The 18408-nt window shown below is 39.6% G+C and overlaps 1 protein-coding gene across 2 annotated transcripts in view; it reads left to right on the plus strand.

Annotated features, from left to right (window-relative positions):
• STARD13 (StAR related lipid transfer domain containing 13) overlaps nucleotides 1–18408 on the plus strand; it is a 300545-nt gene that overhangs the window by 13426 nt on the left and 268711 nt on the right. The window contains exon 1 of one of the 2 annotated variants that reach the window (XM_027677745.1): nucleotides 4513–4799. The exons of the other annotated variant lie outside the window; for it this stretch is intronic. The gene's annotated coding sequence lies outside the window, so the exon portion shown is untranslated. Of the gene's footprint in view, nucleotides 1–4512; nucleotides 4800–18408 lie in introns of those variants that run through there. 2 annotated transcript variants of the gene reach the window in all.

Below are 18408 nucleotides of genomic sequence, written 5' to 3' on the forward strand. Positions count from 1 at the left end.
AGACATATCTCTGCCTCCCTCAGTAGATGCAGCAGCACTGGCTCTCATACAGATCACTGTTGCTGCTGCACTTCTGAAATTATCAACTTTCCATTGTTTTCATAGCATCATAAAATCATTAAGGAAAAGACCTCTAAGATCATTAATTCCAGCCATTAACCAGCTACTGTGTTCACCACTAAACCACATCCCCAACTACCACACCCCCATCAAAAAATCAGTTTTTTGAACACTTCCAGGGATGATGATTCCACCACTTCCCTGGGCAGCCTATTTCAGTACTTGAACACCCTTCCAGTGAACATTTTTTCCTAATATCTAATCTACACCTCCCCCGGTGCAACTTGAGGCCATTTGCTCTCATCCTGTCACTTGTTACCTGGGAGAAGAGGGTGGTTTCTTCGCCACTGAGTTGACAGTTGTCACTACCTGCAGAGTTGTTGGTTATCACCTCCAAACTGAGACCAGATGGCTTCATTCCTCTTCAGAGCAAAATAAAACAGGTAACTTAAAATGATTGTTATCTTATATACAGATCTAGGATATCTTTGGTACAAGACTGACAGCATACTGAACTGAAAGCACAGAGCCATACTGTGGGACAGCTGCATGCTACTTCCACTTACAAGGCTTAGATCCCACTTATGGCTATGCCTAAACATTGCCCTTGCTTTGCCTTTGCAGTACTTAGGGGATAACTGGAGAGTAATACTTTTCCTCCTTTTCTAATTGCTGTTGCGCTTGGCATTATGACCAGAGCTGTTCTCAACATATAAAAATGCAGTTCTCAGGGTTTAACCCAAAAGCTGGGTGTGTGGACTAGCATCAGTCCTGTGTTTATATGAATTATACATAGAATATTGCTTTAAAAATGTTGTAGAGGTAACTCTCCTAAGTGCAAAACTTCAGAAGAGAAGAAAACTGAGATGCAGACTTGGTCTGAAGATTTTCAAAGAGAAAAAAGCCAGACTGTGCTTATGAAGAAGCTTGGTTCTGCCCTTCAGAAAAACAGGGGAAATAAAAACACTGAGAGCTGCTAACACTACTGATAGCAGCACCAGTACAGCAGTCAAGAGTAGGCAGACACAATGAGATGATATTAGGGTGGCAAGTAGGTAGTAGATTGAGGGGCTCTAGTAGCCAGTGAGGGCTTACAGGAGATTCTGATGCTGGCTAGATTCCAAGGCCTGTTAGAATCAGCAGAAGATGCTTCTCTCAAAGAACTTGGATAATGTGAGTTGCATCTAAAGGCAATGGAAATGTTATCACACCGACAAGGCCACTGTCAAAGCCACCTGGGGGGCAACCTGCCCTTCAGCAAGCTTTTGTAATGAGGAGCTCTCCAGAGAATGGCACAGCTTTTATCTCCAGGCAGATACTCAGCCTGTCTTGCAACCTCTGAGCTACCTTTTGGAGCTGTCATGACAGAAAGTGCTTACTCTAGCCAATATATCCACCTTCAGCTTAATACACTGCAACTGTGGCAGGTGGCACCAGGCAGACATTTTCTATCTACACAATCTTCAGAGTATCTTGAGAGCACAGCAAAGAGCTGCATCACAAATACATCAAGAAGTGTTTGCAAGATGTAGGAATTCCTCTTTTCCTCTTGGAGCCAGGGAGGGTCCAGACTTACTAGCCCACCTACATCTTTCCCAGGCAGGTTCCACAATTTCCTCTGTGTCTGCCTGACTTCTTTCTTCATAACACAGTTCAACCTATATTGATTATATCTGCATGATACAGTCACCATATAGCGAATGCCACAAGGAGTGGAAACTTTCCCCACAAATGTGTTTAAAAGGAGATTTTTTACCACTTAATTATTTTGCATGGATGCAAGTAACATCACTGCAAGCAATCTCTGCATCAAGCCCATTCTCCTAGCAAAGCGGTTCACCAATGCCCATTCCTCATCACCAGTAAGACCTTTGCTGCTGTTTACTTCATCTCCATGCTTCTTTTTTATTATTATTATTTCTTTTTTAATTCCTTCTGTAAAATGGACACAGAAGTGGTGCTGGTCTTCTTCACAGTCCAACCACCACCCAACCACCTCAGTGCAGATGTCACGTGTTACGTACTGCTCTATGCACTATGAAGAAGCAGCCTCAGCCCAAAATGAACCATGAAACAAGTCCACTCTCACCAAACAGCAATTTTTATGCCTTGTCTGTGTGAGACAGCTATTGACAATCCCAGCACTTTGGGCTGATTTTCCTTTCCCTTTGTTGTCAGAGACATGAGGCTAATCTAAGTAGGACACACAATTTAATGTCACCAGGCTTTGCTACTTCCCCTTCTCAGTGAGAAAATCCAGTTCTGAAGTGGCATATGGTCTGTAAAACAGCTTGTCATCATGTTCCTTCAGGAAACCCAGCGGATCTGAGCTCACCTTCAGTGTCTGAAGCTCAGAAAACCAGTCTGCCACAAGGCCTCCTCCTGAAAACATGCAGTAAATACAACACCAGCAGCACAAAGAGGTTTGGGAATCAAATCAGCATCAATTACTTTTGTGGAGACACACCTATAAACAGCTTGGCTGCACTTCTCTTGGGCTGTTGGCATTTACCAAACAACCTCATGCTACAGCATCAGCCAGCGATGTCTTGCAGACTGGATCACAAGCGCATTCACTGACTGCAGTGGCACTCCTTGTAGGAATAAATATTACACCTGTGAGGTGGAGATGCGTTATTAAAACCATAAAGATAACATCATTGCTCCTAAGTGGACAAATTTAGTTCAGTGTCTATTACTGTTAAATGGCAAAATTGCTGTTGTAACAATATGGAGATGTAAACGTAATTGTGTATAACATTGTGAAATCATTAAAATTCATATAAATTTTGCTCGCTCAAGTTAGACACAAGGGACTACTGCTTGACACCTGAAACATTAGCATAATATTCATGCCATATGGCTGGCATTTTCTGTTTCTTATATGTCACTCTTCATTCTTGTCAGCTGCTCACAAGAACTTGCCAGATAATATCTACACTATTGCCAAAAATGTCTAACAGCTGGTGTAGTACTGGTTAAACACTCCACAATGTTTCAAACTTTAGTGCTCCCATTTATGCACGAGAGAGGTGGTTCTTGGAGCAGATGTTTAGCTTTGTTTTTAAATTAACTTCAGTCTTCTTTTGTGTCAGTGGTGTGTTTTTATGCTCCATTATGCTGCTGCCTTCTGTGAAATAAAGGAGTTCAGCAGCATCCAGCCTTAAAACACATCAACTGTCACAATAAGCGCACGTTAAAAATGTGCTCTGCTCTCTGTTTCGGTGCCTGACATGAGCTCAGGGGCTGGACTCGAGCTGTAAACTTACAGAGAGCAGCTCAGACCACCTATAGCTGAGTTAGCGATAGCTTACATTTCCCCATATCCGTGTGGTCCTCCTTGTGACGCAGAGATGTGCATCTGACTGATGTCCTTGATGCCACTGGAGCCCCTCTGTGATTCAGAAATCGGCACAGAGGGTCCTAATGCCCAAATGAGACTCCCGAGGGATCTAAACCACAACATGGGCTCAAGGCACCAGCACTGCATTGGCATGATTTATAGCTATGTCTGCCCCATCTGGGGAGAGGGCAGCAGGGTCTGTACTGGCACCCAGGCTTGTTCCTGAAGTGATCCCTAAACCAGCACTCAGCTTGTAGGGTTTGAGGACACTGGTGGAGGACTGGGAACAGGACACACATTTTTGACCCTGTAAATACCCTTTAAAACAGTGTTAATGACTAAATCAGGAATTGTCTAACATCTTCTGCATGGAAGTCAGCGTGAACTCTGGTCATGCCAAAATCTACGTAGCTGGATTGTTTACATATTAAGATTTATGATGAGCTAGGCACATGAATGCTGATGAATTAAACAAACATTCAATTTCAGAACTAATCTGATTTTATGGATAGTGTATGCAATTCCCTGAGTTTAAAAGTCTGATTTACACCTTTGGAAAGGAGGACTCCTTCCTTTTTTATTTTGCTCTTCTTTTCCTGGAGACAAGGAGTTATCTTACTTTTCGCTCATTAAGGTTCTCTTCCAATTGAAGACACTTCCCAGTTAAAACACTCTGTTGAATTTTCAGGCACTGTCATGGAGGCCATTTATTTAGAAGCTACTAGGCCATCCTTCAGTCTCCAGATGGCTTTGTAAAGACAGAAATGGAGAAAGAAGGGTGCTGGAGACAAATGGCCTCTGCCCCTCCAGAACTGGGCAATTTAATCCCGCTAGGCTGCTGTACCTCCTGTTGACAATGATCAGTATTTTACACTGAGGCATTTTAATTTGGGCTATCTTTTGGCATAGGACACTCTTTCTGAGCCATGACTCCCCCGTTCTGGCTGCCATACAGGCACGCAACAAAAAAGTGACAGCTGAGTGAATAAATTTCCCATCTAACTCGAGGCAAGAAACAGATGGGGACAGGCAAAGAGTGCAGGTGAATATATGGGTACATACTATAGGCACTGTTCATAGTAGGCGGTCACCAACATCAGGCTATATACTCATTTTTGCCATGTGGGATGCATAAACACTGGATATTCAGACTGCGGCTCATGCCTCTCATTTTCCTCTTCCCTTCGTGTTCAGACCTACTCAGATGGAAGAAGGACTGGCAGAAGAGTCATGGGCTGCATATATCAAAAAGTAGATTTGCACAATTTTTATTCTTTGCAGACATTTCTGCCCCTATTCTGTATCCCTGGAAATTATTCATGTTGGATAATGGATGGAATTAAATTAGAAACAAGACAAGATGCAATTACTCACTGAGGATGACTTGGATAAATAGGTGAAATGGGGCCTGCAGCTGGGCCTGTCAGCATCTGGTTTGTGTGCACACAGAGGATTTTATCCTTAGCATTAGCTGTAATGGGATAAAAATATTTTCTGTTTGTTGTAATACAGTCTATTACCCACATTAAAAGTCATTACTGAGCCATTCTCTATAGTAAAATGGCTGGTATCACTTGTTCCAATAAGGTGTTATCCACATGAAGTCCCTAAGTTGAAAAAAACAGGGATTAAGATGAAAATAAGCTTTATCTTTGAGGAGGACTAAAGACATTACCTTAGGCCAGAGAAATGTGTCAGGTTGCTTATAAGGCCTTTGCAGTACTATAGGATCCAGGGCAAGAGGAAATGTCAGCCCACTCATTTCTTCATCCAGGATCACCTCTTTTCCTAAGGAAGTCCTTAAAGCCTTCCCTCACACCAAGCTTGGCAAGTTCATTCCTGAAATAGACAAGCAAATGGAACAACCTTAATTTGTTTAGGTGCTTGGTGCATCACTTTAAATTATTTTTTATTTCTTTAAGCATCTGGACACTGTTGAAAGTCAGACCATCTGATTCAGTTAAGACCATGCAAAAGGCATGATAGAGCTTAGAACAGAGATGCTGTTGGGAGGGTATTGTCCTGCTTTTCCTCTCACACCTGCTTAGTTGTGAACGTGCTCGTTGACATGACAAGGGTTTGAATTCAGAGGTAAAGAGCAAAAGTGGGAAACTTCTGCTAATGGATATTTTTGCTGCATTTTTTTATTTTTGTCTGTAAAATCTGTGGACCATTTTCTTGTAAATATTTCATGTTACACTCAGTAATTGACATTAAAGATTTGACACAATGCTACATCTTTGAAACTAAAGATGTTGGTTATCAAACTATGATGTTCTATTGCAAAAAAGACGACTAAAAAGAATGACATAAGCAGATGTTCCTGGAGGCAAAACATGTAGTACAGTGCAGTTCATTACTTAGTAATGTAGCACACAAATGTGATTGTAATCCATCATTTTTACCACCACCTTGAACAGCCACCTTGTAGGGTCATATAACTACCTGTATGACCTAGGCAGTAAGTTCCTTTCAGCTCAGGCCATCGCAAATCTGTCATCTGCAGTGTTCCATTTATGTTCTTTAGTTTATGAATGTCAATTATTTGATGGAAATCATTTCAGTACAAAGGCAACTAGGCAATGCTTTGACTAAGTGCCAGTGAGCAGGTCAGGAAATAGGTTTTGCATTTGTTGCTGTTGATAGGTTTAACTATTTAATTTTTTTTAATGACTCTTTTATGTCTCTGTATTGATAAAAGATACATTAACACAAAGTTTCCAAACTCAATCCTTGCCCTGTATATCCTTCCTACGTGTACTTAGAGTATTTGATTTGTCCCATTCACTTCAGCAGCCTAATCATGTACATAATCAGGAGTGTATAATATTTACATGGTAAGGGTTTAATTCCATGCAAGACTACAAAAGAAAGACAATGCTAAGCATGGTGGTTGTGGCACAAAGTTTTTAAATGTTTCTTTTATGTGCTGCTCAGGGCATCAAAGTCATGTGGCTAGACCCCCCCACTGCCAGCACTCCACAGATTCCCTAAGACGCTGCCCCAAAAGTCTGATATTAGATGACACTTGATGTGCAGTGTAGGAAACCACCCCTGTGTGCATAAGTTCAACATAGTTTGTAAAGTGAAGAATAGAGAAATAAAAATGGTTTAAAAAATCTGCTTTTCCTTCTGATTTTCTTCCTTTCTTTCTCTCTGTTATTTTACTACAGCACATCAATGCCTTCTGCTGATGTGGAAATCAGTAGAAGTAGCTGAGTCCTTTGTGCACTGCAGAGGGGGCACTGTGCTCTGCTTTAGGGAATCAATCTTCACTGGGAGTATTTCTAAGGACCAATTTAGAGAGGCTGAAAGGCTGAAATAGTTGTCTGTATCAAGCATAATTTTTATAATGGACTTTATCTAAGCTTTTGTAGACTTTTTAATGCTTCTTTCTTAGAACTCCTCAAGAGACTGGTATATTTCCCCAGCTTCATAATGTCAAAAGCAATGACTTAAAAAAGAATCAGTCAAAGCAATGCAAATAACTCACTGTTAAATTCAAGGGGTTTTTGTCAATACTTCTCTAAAAAATATTTTGCTGAATTTTAACACGGGAAAACTACTGTTTTATATTTAAATTTCTTAACTAACTTCTAAGGGTTTTACTTGGCTGACACTTCTTGGCCTTGTGTTAATCTTGGGATTATTTCACAAGAGACCCAGGGAACACCCACTGATAACAATGTCAAACATTCAATGTATTTACTGAACGTTTCCACTTGCTTGATCATTAAGGCATGCCTTGGGTATGAGGTCACCGATGTTGTGTAAGTCTAGAATTTATGGGATGATTTGAACTATAGGGGAGTCCTGACATGTTTTTGGCAAATACCATGAGATACCATGGACTGATGCCACTCAAAATTGTAGCTCTGGGATATAATCAGGTTCTAGCATGAACATTTTGCATTAGAATTCAAATCCTCTGGTTACAGAGAAGATGGGAAAAATGTTATTTGAGCAGACCATACATATACTGGAGGAACCTTTTACTAGAAAACATTTTCCTGACTGTTAAAACAGATTATTTAAACATTAAATCTTTTAATAAACAAAAATGAAAATGTAGTTTTAGAAAATCAGGGGATAAAGCTTTACATCAACGTAGGATGCAATCATTGTGCTTTCCTTTTTAATCCTTCATTTAAGTTAGAGAGAGCAGCAAAGGACTAAATTAAGAAGGTGGCAATGAGGCCAATTCATCAGCAGCTTGGACCGTAGCCAAGTCTGGCTTTCCTAAACCGTACTACCAGGTTTGCCACCAGCTTGCTAGGAGCCTTGCAGAGCCTCTTCAAGGCCTGTTTAAAACTCATTTAAATAATGAAAAAAAATCTTTAGTTGGATTTTAGCTCCTTTTAGATATAGTGATGATGATTTGGGCTGCCTTAATTTGCCAGTTCTCTGTACTGTTCTGAGAAAAACCTAAGGCTTGGAGTACTTAAACAAAACAAAACAGGAACAGATCTGGGCCTATGCAGCTGTGGACTTTATCACATTCTTCTGACTCTGTTTTACCTCCAGCCCCTTGTTTTGCATGTTCAAATTGCAAGCTCCTTCAGACAAGGTCCATTTCTCACAACATGAGATTTATAGATTCTGTCATCTGCAGTCGTGCTGCAAGACAAACAACCGGTAAAGGCTGCCACTCGTGCAGGAGGTTTCAGCAGTTGTATTCCACTTTGTTTAAAACTTGTAAATAAGGCCACTTCTGGTATTGTGCACATTTTAATCCTTTGCAAAGACATTAACCCTTTGACATTAGTCCCATTAATTGGACTTTATTTCATTATCTGAACTTTTTCCCTTAGCATTTTAAAAATCACATTGTTGTCTGGTCACCAAGTATGAGAGACCACAAGTAAATGAACAGCATTTCAGTATGGGTTCTAGAAGGAAATATTCTCCTGGTATTGACTTACACGTATTTCTTCATCCCACCTAAAATACAAAGGAAGGAGACAGAATAAAAACCACAGAAAGTAGAAGAAAAGATGGAAGAAAGGAGAGATTCTAGATGTTTGTGCATATATTTGAAAGATAAAGACTAAACAAGACTAACCAATCCATTGGCATATTTTTTTCATAAAGTGGGCAGGATTGAAACACAAAATAGTAGATTTGACACATATTTTATAGGGATCCTTAGCATAAATATTTTATAAGGATCCTCAGCACAATATGCACAGGAGGATTTAAGGAACAGTCCTGCTTTTAATATGTAACATTCATGGAACTCCCCAGTTTTGGAAATGTGCTGTCTAGCCCTAGGAGTCCACCTTTTACAGGAAAGGCCTTTGAATAATCTTTCAGAAATTCCTGACCTGCTCCCTAGAAGAGTTTCTGTATTGCTTTTTAAAAATACCTAGTGACATGGGATAAATAGGCAAACACTGTGATCTATTTTCCTACCATTATTTTTATTTAATGTTTTGTATTCCTACTGGGATAAGGACCATCCTATGACATAAAAAGGACAATCACACTTTCTGTGGAAAACAAAGCTTCCTCCGACAAATAGCACAAAAATTGCTTTGCTTTTTAGGCAGGCAGCATTCTCCAGGTATCTGAAAGACTTAGATATTAGAGAAATGGGTGTATTAGTGTAGCGAAGCTGACATTATCAGGTGTTGTATATGAGAAATGTCATTTATGAGTTGTCACACAGCTATTATTAAGAGACTATTCTGTAGAACACAGTACATCATTGACTGTCACTGCGCTCGCTGCAATCACCGAACAACCAGGCATAGTCAAACAGAACATTTCTTTCACTTTCAGGGCAAATTACACTTATGGTTTATTTATGTGACAGATTAGTTGCATTCAGGCATCCTCTGTAACTGTTTTATGATAGCTCTGGTGGCACAGACCTGCAATTCGGTGCCTGTCCAGTGGGATGGATGGCAGTCCAGCCCCTCATAGCTGACTAAGGAGCAAACCCCCTGTGCTTCTGCAGTGTGGAGGATCAGGACAAGGAGTGTGGAGGTTAAGAGGTGGGTGTGCTGGCCCTCCAGCTCCAGTCCCCCTGTCTCACCTGCCAGCAGCTTTGGAGGACAGGATCTGGTGACTTTAGGCAGCCTCCTGACCCTGGTTCTGGGCAGAATGGCTACCCAGGAGCTTCCATATTAGCTCTTACCTTGCTAACTCACCCTAGACTCTGGGGCAGGAACTCTTACTGTCCTCCATCCCTGCAGCATCTTGTACACACTCCGGTGTCTCTCTCCAGCTACACAGCACTTGGAGCAAATTGCAATTCCTGCGTGGGCTTTCCCACAGCCACAGCTATTTACACCAGGTATTAAAATGCACACTGAAGAATCAAAGTTAGCCCTAGATTTAGGATTTGAACAGACACTGTTGTTTGAATCCCTACTAACATCTTTTAAGTCACATACTGTATTCTGATCCTCTAATCTCTCGACACATTGAACTTCCACTGACTTTAACCTGCTCAGCCATATCCTTTAAAGCCTGTGTCCCATAAGTATTGCAGCACGTGAAGCCCCACTGGACCTCTAAATCTTTCAAGAGGTTTGTAATTTGGTGCATTCCCTAAGGAAAATTTGGAAGGCGTCCAGGGAACAAGGCTAATTTAGGAGATGGGAGAATACGTCTTCTAAAGAAATGACTCCAAGATCTTAACATGTTGGGCCGTGAAAAGGGAGCAGGTGAGATAGTATTTAATTACAGTGTACAAGTACCTAAGGGGGTGAACACAGAACTAGGTCTGAATCCCTAGCAAAAAGGTAAAATATGAGGTCATGGGCTGAAATTGAAGTGTATATCTCTCTGCAGAAGGCTGCTCTGTACATGAAATAATCTGGCAAACAAGGTAGTGGAAACCAGTAGTGGAAGCAGGAATCTATTTATTACCAGTGCAGTGTGACCTAGTATCCCTGCTGATGGTTCTTGTCAGTCATAAATGGCTCTTTTTCTGTGTTGTTTGGTGTTTCAATCTACTATGTTATTTTGGGGTGCTTCTTCAAAGCTGAGCTTCTGGGGATTAAAAATAGAGGCAATATTTAAAGGTTAACAGTAAGAAATACATAATTACATTTTCATTAAATGTTTTGAAGGTTTATGCACATAATAACATAGGTCTGGTAAAATGGCATGACTCCCTCTATGGTCTGGTGCTGCACAACAACACAGTAAATATTGTGCAATTCTGATGAACTTCTGGCAGGTAAAAAGTAAGGTTTCTGTGACGTCAAAAATAATGTGGTACTGGCATAAATGGACATTCCACCTCATTCACCCTATTGATGTTTATGTAGTTGGGGAAAAATAAAAGATTTCATCTGGAAGCTGAGTACAGCATATGAAACATTAACTTAAGCTCCCTCTAAAAAAAAAAAACAAACAAAAAAACCCAAGGTGTCTGTCCACTAACTTGCAATGGTTTGGGTTTAAGTTTTTGAATCAGTTTGTGCAGGAGATGGCCTGGTTTCTTCTGGTGCCTCCAACTGTGAAAAATACCAAGACATGTGGAGACAACAGGGATATTGGTCTGCCACTTCACCAGCTGAGTAGCTTCATTTTTACCCATTTACATTCGCTTATTCATTTACTAGTGAAAAAGCTACTCAGAGGAAAGGTTAATGCGAAATTTAAGTCTGATTTATGGGGCATCAATAAACAAGTTATTTTAGGCAATCTACATTGGTGTTGCAAATTTCCTAAGCAATGTTCAGAGTTTATTTATTTATTCCACCAGAAGTGTGAGAAAATAATGAGTAAGGCAGCAGTTCTTTCTGCCAATGTTGCTGTGTACGGTCTGCACAATTTTTTTTTTAAATGGCAAACATCCCATTAACTAGTTTGATAGACTAATCCCAAGACTATAGCATCTCTAGATTATTGGGGATGGAGCATGCCTAGAAATACTACATCCCTCAAAGGTCCCGGGTGAAGTATTGAGACTGATTGCTTGCTATGGCTTGTCAGAGGACTGTGCTGGTCCCCTCTAGCAAAGGAGATGCTTGAAGCTAAACCAAATGCTCCCAGGAGATCAATTTTGGTCCCTCATGGTGGAATGTGTGGTTTTGGGCTGGACAGTCCTGGTGAGATTGAACTGGGCAGCAAAAATAACCTGTCTGTAGTGGTCATCCTGTGCTCCTTTTCTAACCCTGGGGAGAGACAGACTCTTCTAACATGTAGCTCATTTTGAGGAAAACAGTGAAAACCGGTCACAAACACTGTGCCTAACAGACCTTGTTTCAAGCTTGGATTATGGAATAAATCTTGGGTTACTGGTCAGGCTTCTGGAGTCCTTTCACAAGTTATAGTTGCAACTGCATGAAATATTTATCCCAGTCATCATAATTGCCGGCACCCAAACGCAACAGTTTTGTCTTATCTGGGGCTTTCCTTGACACTTCTATCTCAAGACAGCTTAAGTAAAAATTTGATTATCTATCTTCTACTAGCTTCAGGTTTTTTCATCCAGTATCTGTGACAGAAATAATAATCTTTAAAATTATGTTATTAATCCTGCTTTATCAATTTTGACAAATTATGTGAATTTTCTAGAGCAGAGACTATTTTCTCTAGGGTTTGGACTGCTGCATAGCAGATCATAGATTATATCTAGCAAGACATTTTAGCATTTTGAAGTATAATTCAGTGCAGCTCAGGACTGGAACAACTTTGCTAATTTCTTCAAAACAAGAATTCCTAAAAGAATTCATATTAAAAAATACTTTATTGTAAAATTATTTTCTGTTCTTTCAGAAAAGGCATTTTAATAATGCTGGCAAAATGCTTCCCTAAATTAATTAAAAAATAAAAGAGGAACTAGAGTACTTGACCTATTATAACAGTTTGGTTTGGTTTGGATTGGTTTGGTTTGGTGGGATATCATTTTTCCCATAGTTCAATTAAAAGAATATTTTTTTAATAAATAGCCTTTAAGGAGCTTTAATTTTCATTCCATCCTATCTCCTCACAGCTTTTCTCAGCTTAGTCTTTTAGCTATGCTAAAAATTCTAATACTTTTTATTTTATTTTGCAGCTCAGATTGATTAATTCCTTGTGTGCACTAGTCAATAAAATGAATAATGCAGGAATGACATTTTTTACAAAAAGTTCAGAGTATTGCTGTGGATTGCTTTACTAGATGATATAAGATCTAGTTATATTAATCAACTTTAACAAAATACAACCAGGCAGCATAACCATAAACATGACAATCAAAGACTGGGTAAGCCTCAGCAGAAAACACACCTCAGCAATCTGTTTTGCTCTGGTTCAGCCAGTTGTTTGGAGTAAACCACCAACTGCACTTAATCCTTCGTTGTTGTTGTTGTTGCTCTTTGGTGTGGAATCATCTGAAGAACTCTCTTTAATAACAACATTAACTAAGAGCCAAGTAGCTAATGGAGAAGAATCCTGTCTCTGACCAAGAGATTTCTCACGGAAGAAATTCTAGATTCAGTTCTTATAGCAAACAGTTCTCTTTGCCTATATAACTTATTTCACTCAGGACATTGCTTTATGTTAAGCTAGCAAAAGAAGTCTGTTGAGGACTTCTTTTACCAAAACAAGCTGCATCTCTCTGGAGAGCAGTTTTCCGGATTTTTTTTTAAAGCATAAACATGGTGACAGACTGAGAATTACTTCACACAATGCTCTGAGGGTAAAATTCAATCCTGTTTCTGGTAACACATTACTTAAGATGAACTGTAAAATGTACAGGCTTTTGTCTTTAAATTTGATGTAAAATTTAATTCCAGAAGTTATAAGGTGCAAAATGTTCTAAAAATTATATATACACCCCCTTCTTTTGTTTCCTACATGGTCTTTCCCCCATAATTGTGATATTTATTTTGTTGAGTACTTTATGGAATCTTGGAAAAAAGGCACAGACACGGAAAATGGCCTTGAGTAGCTAGAATTATCTTCATTTGAATGAATGGGGCTTAATGAATTTCTGGCTGAGAATAAACCATTGTTAATCTTCAAAACAGACTGAAAAACCACTTAGAAGAAAGAACAATATTAAATATACAGCAGAATACCGAGGGGTTGGACTGACCTATCAACACTTTAAAAATACATACTTTAGGTGGCTGAAGTAGTTTGGATGAGTAAAACAATCCAAATCTCACCTAAGTCAGATTTGTGTAGAGAAAGCATAAAACCAGCAACTAGCTAAGTGGTCTTCCCACAAAATCACTGAAAATATTTTCACCTGTATTTTTAAATTATTCTTTGCTTCTTGATTCCATCTGAATTTACAATGGACAACCCCCCCTAATATTCTCATGTCTTTTTAGTACTGAGGCACAATATCAGTAATGCTTTTATCCTTTTTTGAAAATGCTTTTCAATGCTCTTTAAAAATGATCCTTGATGTGACTGTAAAATTAATATTCTGTGATGTATCAGTATTTCTGCAGCCTTCAATCAGCCTCATGAGTCTCTAGGGGCTCAGTGACCAATATTTGTGTTTGTATATGCTCATCATGATCCACCTTCTGTATGGTTCGTGCCTTCCATGGTTTTTGTGCCATGCCATGTTCTGAGTTATAGGCTGTGGATTCCTTGAGCAGGGATTCATTTCTGTGAATTTACTGCACTTCACACTGTAAAGAACAGACTCTTTATATGGTCCTCTGGCTCTACCACAATATAAATAACATTTTTTTATATTGGCACAACTCCTCTGAGTCAAAAGAGGAGTCACAGAAAGAGGCTGTGAAGAAGCAGAGATTTCAGCACTTTAAAATCATGTTGTGTGATGCATGTTTTTCCACAAGATGTTATCCAGAGAAAGTAAGAACAATATTTTAAGAATTCTAGTAATCTTTTATAATCCACATCAGCCTACTATTAAACACATTCTGGATCTTTTAATGTATTGACATAGCAGTAAAAAAAAAAATCCCGCCTTAGGCCACATTTTCTAAGCCACAGATCCAACTGCAGATATGATGCTTTTAGTAAATTGACAGAGGGACCTGTAAGAGTGGTTGAGATGATTCATATTATTCCTCTGGGCAGAGTTTCAGCTCAGAGATCTCTGAGTCAGCTTTGGTGTTCCCTTGTTGGGAGACAGAGCATTGTTAAAAAACACCATTTTGGGGCTAAAGCAACTCTTTTGTTATAACAGCCCTCTGGCACTGACAAAAGTTTATCTCCCTTTAATAGGAAAGCTCCCTATGCATGCCAGCTAAATCCAACATGCTGCTCCTGAGTCACCTTTGCATCAGATCTTAATTTCTTGATTTTTGCTTTAAGTGCTTTAAGCACCAATTAACTCAGCCTCTATATACCCTTGCTTTTGACCCCAGGTTACCAATGCTGCTTATATGTTGGCTTCAATTCTAGTTTATATCAGAAAACAGACCTGCTTGCTTGCCTGGTATGGAAACTCAGGTTAGTGGAAAGACATGAGGTCAGTGGCAATCGGTGCCCACCTGCCCCCATCCCATGGCAAGACCCACCTGGTGGCCAGTGCCCAGGCTGTGAATGAAGCAGGATCTTCTTTCCTGGGATAATCTCCTCTGAAAGGGAGATGAGATTTACAGGGCATCTAGCAAGCAAGATGGTACTGGGGTCTTTGGCCTTTTGTAAGAACCTCCCTGGAAAGGGAGAGTCCCAGACCCTGCTCCTTGCTCCCACTTATTTACTTTTTGCAGTTTGTCTGTGACACTGAGACTCATAGTCTTTTTAAGCTGGATTGAGTTATGGTTCCACATGTAATTGCAGAGTATGAGCTCACCCATTCTCTGACAGTGCCAGTAAGGTGCCAGGTCACTCAAAATAAGATATAGCTCAAAAATATCAACCTTCACCCTAAATCTAGACCATTTCCAGCTCTCTGGGAAAGCAAGCTTTCATTTCAGTCCATGTGAGCCCTCCCCAAAAGTACTAGAAAATTCTACTCCATGGGTCCTTTCCTTTAAACTTTATCCTCATTTTACAAGTCAAGACCGAGACGCAAAAGGCCTAATAACACATGCAGTTCATGTTCAGCAAGCTTGCAAATGCATGCTCCCTGCACCTCCAGAGTCAGGCAACTTGGCTGACTCTGCAACACTAGTGGTCAGCTTATCTCTCTGTCTGCAGGCCAGAGACACTTCTGTCTGCCAGATTTCTAAGCTCCTCTGTACTTCTGTGGAAGTGGATTTGTCACGTATCTTTTGGAAGAGGGAAAAAAATTAAATGAATTTACTTCAGCCCCTGTTCCTGGTTAAATGTAGAAGCACTTCGTGTTTTGAAGTGTGTTCTAAGTTTCATACCAGCTGTAGCAGAGTAAGAGACACTCAGCATTGCTGAATTCATAACAACAGGCACCGAAATATGCAACTACTTATCTTCAGTTGTGTGCTTCTGTTTGTTGTAAGCTCCTCAAATATGCACTAATGGAGTACACCCCTATATGGAAGATGCTGCACAAAATAAAGCTATGAAGTTTTTCTTGAAGCAAGTGGAAAAGAATTGAAAAATCTTGAAATCAGTGTAATTTTATTTCTTTAATTACCTGATCAAGTACCTATCAGAGTAAACAGAAATCTTGCCATACAAATGTTAATTGGAGATAACATGATGTTTGACAAAGAACATTTAGACTAGTTGGCACGGCCATCTATGAACAGAGTAAACATGCTTGAGGCAACCTTCCTAATTGTCTTTTTAATATTAATTACCCCTTAAAATACAGGTTTTGCAGTATGGTGGGCATTTCTGCAGTACCATTTAAACCGTCTATGAAGTATTGCTTTCATATGCAGTATTGGACTGACACTACTACGTAAAAAGTCTCCCAAAACAAATCCTGGAAGTTAGTAGTCCCAGTGTTTTATCTTACTTACATAGGTTGAGGTTCATAACTGAAAGAGTTCTTTTGGACACCCAGAATACCAACACTGTCTTCAGCCTGAACATTGATCAGTGCAAATGAATGGTGGACTTTGCTGTTTTCCCACATATCTACATTGTATAGGGAAATAGAGTATGGTGAGGGGGCTTTGTAGCAGTAAACACATAGTAGGTAAGCTCTCTGGTACTCTACACCTTCCCCTGAGAAGAGAAAACTCAACAGTATCTCAGGTAGAAGCTCATAAAGCCTTCTCCTTGCCTGTACCCTCACTGGTATGGTGTTTGTTTAGGATACCTTCAAATACCTTTGGAATTGTTTTTGTAAGTTAACAATTCTTTACTTAACTGAAGATTATCTATGACAAGAATTTACTAAAAATTTGATGTTGCTAGGTAGGTACTGCATTCAAATTAAAGGGAAACTTAGCCTTTTGCAAAATTACACAATAGATGTAAATAACTCATACAGAAGCAATACCAATTACTTATCTCAGCATGCAGTCAAAGATTAATTAACATGTCTTGTTTCACCATTGCCCTTCCTGTATTGCTGCCTCCTTGGTCACCTGTCTCATGTGCAGGGTGCACAGGAAACCACAGGCTACAGAATGGTAGAGTCAGGTAATTAAAAACTATATGGTAATATACATTTTCCATGGGAACAAGGTGAAGGTGTGTTGGCAGCTCTCAATTTAATACTTGTCAGTCTCTCACTGCAATGGAACCTCCCAGGAATCTAAAATCATGACAGCCCTTCTGATGATTTAAAGGGATGACAGTAGTGCATTATAACAAACACATGGGGAGTACATACAGTTTAATAAGCAGAGTCCTTGCGTGAGTATTTACATATGTGCCAATATTCCATTAAAGTATGAGATATTATGTTTGTAGAACATAAAAATAATATGTCAAGATGCAATAGAAAAAGGTTAATTTGCTGAATATTTGTACACAATCTGACCAAGGTGGTTAATTTTCATCTGGTGCAGCAATTGAAATTTTAATAATGCAAATCTTCATTTGTCTATTTGTTTGTTATTATGCAGACTATTTATTGAGCTCAGAGCGTGGGTTTTCCAAGGCTTGTTGAAGCCCTGAGGATTTTTTTTTCTGGGAAGTGGTACAGCTAATTTCCCCCTTACTGCATGTCCTTTGCTTTGTTTCTATATGGGGCTCTATTTGACCCCAGGAAAGACTGAGAGTAACTCTGCTTTTGACTGCTTTGGGGCATCATCTTGCAAAGCAGGGCTTGACTAAACCAATGAAGCCTTACAGCTAATAATACATGGTCCTTTGTGGCTGCAGGCCCTGCCATGTGTTTGTGTAACTTGCGGTGATGAAAGATTAACAAGAACAACTCCACATTATCCACTCCCTGCAAAAAAGTGTTCATTTACTGCAGTTTAAAGAAAGAGAGAGGTGGCAGCAAGAAAGCTGTCAGCAATAAGAGCTCTGATGCAAGTGGCCAGAGGTGGTGACATTGCTGGTTTTTTGTCATGGGCACTCTTCCTGCTGTAAGTGGTTTGCAATTTATGCCTGGATGAGGTGTGCAGGGAAGTCCATATTTCATACAGCTGCTTCGCCCTGTCATCACTTTGGTTTGGGGAGCCAAAGGTGCATTAGATAAAGTCTCTTACCATTTTTAAGCTTCTCTTAAGAACAGTGTAGACTAAAACACATATTAAAAAACAACATGAGAGAGCTTGAAGTCTTGAAATCAGAATGTTTATTGCTATACAAATGTTCCCTTTGGAGAGGCACACTTTAGAAGTGGTTGATATTTTACAAAAGCAAAGGCCTGCAGCTTTTTGAAGATAAAGCCTTCTTAAGATATTTAGAGACAAAAACATCAAAAACTTTGGCCTTAAACTATATGGAGCATTAGGCAAGGAAGACACTGAATGCGTAAACGTAGAGCATTTATTCTACCATTTATTTGAGCAGAGAGGTGATGAAACTATCAAATATTTACTTATTTTTATATTTTTAACTAAATAATACCAATGTGGTTATTATTGCTCACTGTTAAAATAAGTTTCTACATTTAGTATTACCAATATACACAAACACTTTAGCCCCGTATGATTTAGAGTGACTAAGTTTCATACCCATGAAAAACTGATCTTTAACTCACGCTGAGACAGTACAGGCATCCCCAGCCACAACAGGGTATC

This window comes from Neopelma chrysocephalum, unplaced genomic scaffold (assembly GCF_003984885.1).
Source record: "Neopelma chrysocephalum unplaced genomic scaffold, ASM398488v2 Primary Assembly neopelma1_43, whole genome shotgun sequence".
Taxonomy (NCBI): Eukaryota; Metazoa; Chordata; class Aves; order Passeriformes; family Pipridae; genus Neopelma; species Neopelma chrysocephalum.